Raw genomic sequence first — 4,535 nt, forward strand, 5'->3', positions numbered from 1 at the left:
GAAGAGACATCCGGAGTCACACCGGACAAACCTTCCTGGAAGAAGTATATTGGGGGGGACTTTATCCAAATCTGGAGCAGTTGCCCACGGCAACCAATCAGCTTCTCGGTCTCATTTTCAAATCTTACCTGATCAACCTGAAGAGAGAAGCTGATTGGTTGCCGTGGGCAACTGCTCCAGATTTGGATAAAGTCCACTCATTGTATTTAAAGCTGAACTCCGGGGGCAAAGGCATCAAACCCAGATATTACCATGTTAAAAGTAGCGGTGACATCATTTATTGTTCTGTCTATAGTCTGTGTAGAGAGCAGAGCTATAGGTGGGACCCATCAAGCCCCACCCACTACAGGCTGCCTGCACAAAAATACAGGAGGGGGCGGAGACAAGACCAGTCACCCTGCACAAGGAGAGAGAGAGAAGCAGTGGGTGGTCTCTATTACAGGAGGGGGCGGAGACAAGACCAGTCACCCTGCAAAAGGAGCGAAAGCAGCTGTGACCGGTCTTTATTAAAGGAGGGGGGCGGAGACAAGACCAGTCACTCTGCACAAGGAGAGAGATCGGCAGTGATCGGTCTTTATTACAGGAGGGGGCGGAGACAAGACCAGTCACCCAGCACAAGGAGAGCAGCTGTGACCGGTCTTCCTTACAGGAGGAGGCGGAGACAAGACCAGTCACCCTGCACAAGGAGAGAGAGGAGCAGTGACCGGTCTTTATTACATGAGGGGGCGGAAACAAGACCAGTCACCCTGCACAAGGAGAGAGAGCAGCAGTGACCGGTCTTCATTACAGGAGGAGGCGGAGACAAGACCAGTCACCCAGCACAAGGAGAGAGAGCAGCTGTGACCGGTCTTTATTACAGGAGGGGGCGGAGACAAGACCAGTCACCCAGCACAAGGAGAGAGAGCAGCTGTGACCGGTCTTCATTAAAGGAATGGGCGGAGACTCGCACTGGATTACCGGGAACAGGGATGGTGGGAACCCCTCATACTCCTATTCCGGGGTCTCTCCCGCCAGTTCGGAGTATTCTGTAATTTTTTCTTTTTACACATTTGAGCATCTGGAGGTTTTCTCTCTCACTCTGAAGCCCCCCCCCTCCCCCCGGCATCTTGACATTTTAGCCGCAGCCGCCGTCCTCCGTTGCGTTCTATATTCGCGCTCGCGGCTGATTACGGAATATCCGAATCCGGTTATCAGTTTTGTCCACACCGGGATTTTTAATGACTTTTTTTTTTTTCTGGCTGGGATTTGATATTTGGCCCCTCGTCTTATCTGCGCCCCAGGTATGCGCTGGTCAGTGAGTGGCGGGTGAATGGCGCTCCCGTGCGGGGGAGGGGTTTAGTGTTCGGAATTTTTGTTTTTTACTTTTTTTTGGGTTGTAATTTTCTGTTTTGCATGTTACACCTCCGGCGCTCCGGCGCGTATTTCTTTTTCTTTCCGTCTCTCTCTGTTCTACATATTGTTGTTATTTTTTTCCTGCTGATAATTTGTTTTGTACTCGACCTGGAAAATGGCGTTCTCGCCTGCCGGAAGAAAGGCGCAGCGTGGGACCGGTGTAAAAATAAAGCCTCTGTAATCAGCGTCGGGTGTTTAAATGGCTGCTGCGCAATCCGTTGCAGTCGGTGGGCGCGCGCGAGCGCTTATTGTTCCCCCCCAGGACCCCGCTGAGAGCCATGTGACTGAAAGAGAATTGTTAGGAGGGCGAGAACCTGCCGCACCGCCAATCTGCCGCCGGGAGAACGGGATCGTGTATGGTGCTCTCGTCCGCAGAGCTGACACCTGTTCTGGGAGCCGGCTTATGGATATTCGATGAACAAGTTACAGCTGCTGGTGGACTACAAAGCCCAGCGCAACCACCCTGGTGTCCGTATATGAACCACATAACCAGTCAGTTGTTTGCTGAGGAAACATTGTATTTGGGGTCACAGCCAAGTGAAACATTGTATTTGGGGGTCACAGCCAAGAGAAACATTGTATTTGGGGTCACAGCTAAGAGAAACATTGTATTTGGGGGTCACAGCCAAGAGAAACATTGTATTTGGGGGTCACAGCTAAGAGAAACATTGTATTTGGGGGTCACAGCCAAGAGAAACATTGTATTTGGGGTCACAGCTAAGAGAAACATTGTATTTGGGGTCACAGCTAAGAGAAGCATTGTATATGGGGGTCACAGCCAAGTGAAACATTGTATTTGGGGGTCACAGCCAAGGGAAACATTGTATTTGGGGGACACAGCCAAGTGAAACATTGTATTTGGGGGTCACAGCCAAGAGAAACATTGTATTTGGGGGTCACAGCCAAGAGAAACATTGTATTTGGGGGTCACAGCTAAGAGAAACATTGTATTTGGGGGTCACAGCCAAGAGAAACATTGTATTTGGGGTCACAGCTAAGAGAAACATTGTATTTGGGGTCACAGCTAAGAGAAGCATTGTATATGGGGGTCACAGCCAAGTGAAACATTGTATTTGGGGGTCACAGCCAAGGGAAACATTGTATTTGGGGTCACAGCCAAGAGAAACATTGTATTTGGGGGTCACAGCCAAGTGAAACATTGTATTTGGGGTCACAGCCAAGAGAAACATTGTATTTGGGGGTCACAGCCAAGTGAAACATTGTATTTGGGGGTCACAGCCAAGGGAAACATTGTATATGGGGGACACAGCCAAGTGAAACATTGTATTTGGGGTCACAGCCAAGGGTAACATTGTATATGGGGTCACAGCCAAGAGAAACATTGTATATGGGGGTCACAGCCAAGTGTAACATTGTATATGGGGGTCACAGCCAAGAGAAACGTTGTATTTGGGGGTCACTGCCAAGTGTAACATTGTATTTGGGGATCACTGCCAAGTGTAACATTGTATTTGGGGGTCACTGCCAAGTGTAACATTGTATTTGGGGATCACTGCCAAGTGTAACATTGTATTTGGGGGTCACTGCCAAGTGTAACATTGTATTTGGGGATCACTGCCAAGTGTAACATTGTATTTGGGGGTCACTGCCAAGTGTAACATTGTATTTGGGGGTCACAGCCAAGTGTAACATTGTATTTAGGGGTCACAGCCAAGAGAAACATTGTATTTGGGGTCACAGCTAAGAGAAACATTGTATATGGGGGACACAGCCAAGTGTAACATTGTATATGGGGGTCACAGCCAAGAGAAACGTTGTATTTGGGGGTCACTGCCAAGTGTAACATTGTATTTGGGGATCACTGCCAAGTGTAACATTGTATTTGGGGGTCACAGCCAAGTGTAACATTGTATTGGGGTGTCTCAGCCAAGTGAAACATTGTATATGGGGGTCACAGCCAAGAGAAACATTGTATTTGGGGGTCACTGCCAAGTGAAACATTGTATTTGGTGGTCACAGCCAAGTGTAACATTGTATTTGGGGGTCACAGCCAAGAGAAACATTGTATTTGGGGATCACAGCCAAGAGAAACATTGTACTTGGGGGTCACAGCAAAGTGTAACATTGTATATTGGGGTCACAGCCAAGGGAAACATTGTATATGGGGGTCACAGCCAAGAGAAACATTGTATTTGGGGGTCACAGCCAAGGGTAACATTGTATATGGGGGACACAGCCAAGAGAAACATTGTATATGGGGGTCACAGCCAAGGGAAACATTGTATATGGGGGTCACATTGTATATGGGGGTCACAGGCAAGGGAAACATTGTATATGGGGGTCACATTGTATATGGGGGTCACATTGTATATGGGGGTCACAGTCACATTGTATATGGGGGCCGCAGTCTGTGATTGGGGTGGATTCACAGACGCCATTCTTCGCTCCTCTATCTGACCCTATCTGATGGATATTGAGCTTGCTCGGTGTTGTGATCTCCGGCAGCCACTTCCTGTCTACATGACTCCAGCGATGGCTCCATGGCATTTCTCAGGGCGGGTTTCCTAATGGTGACAATAGTGGATCATGCTTATGCCCCATCTACTAAACCGGCCACAAGCCCATGTGACTGGGTGACAACTCAGGAGCACAATTGGGAGACAGGGACAGAGCGTTGTCACCCTATAACAGGAAGTGGCTGCAGATTTAGAAATCACAAAGACATAAGACTTGTGAAATGACATTGACATGTGAAAGCTTTATTGAGTGTTTCTTGGGTTTACATACAGATCATAATGGTGACAATAGTGGATCATGCTTATGCCCCATCTACTAAACCGGCCACAAGCCCATGTGACTGGGTGACAACTCAGGAGCACAATTGGGAGACAGGGACAGAGCGTTGTCACCCTATAACAGGAAGTGGCTGCAGATTTAGAAATCACAAAGACATAAGACTTGTGAAATGACATTGACATGTGAAAGCTTTATTGAGTGTTTCTTGGGTTTACATACAGATGCAAATGAGTCATGTGATCAGAGAAAATTTACATATTTGTCATCGGGCGGAATTTGCGACGCTGATCAAAGGTTCCGATGTAACTCCATTTACTGAGCTGATTCGGGGTTTTGCAGGAAAAAAAAAAGTGCAGTTCGGGGCTAGACGGGGGCAGGAGAGGGGT

At 48.1% G+C, this 4,535-nt stretch overlaps 1 protein-coding gene across 1 annotated transcript in view; it reads left to right on the forward strand.

The window, feature by feature from the left end:
• Nucleotides 1–4,535, forward strand: part of LOC108800761 (kalirin-like) — a 168,658-nt gene that overhangs the window by 56,695 nt on the left and 107,428 nt on the right. The gene's annotated exons all lie outside the window — the stretch shown is intronic.

The sequence above is a fragment of the Nanorana parkeri genome, unplaced genomic scaffold, assembly GCF_000935625.1.
Source record: "Nanorana parkeri isolate BGI_ZX_2015 unplaced genomic scaffold, ASM93562v1 scaffold2123, whole genome shotgun sequence".
NCBI classification, from domain to species: Eukaryota; Metazoa; Chordata; class Amphibia; order Anura; family Dicroglossidae; genus Nanorana; species Nanorana parkeri.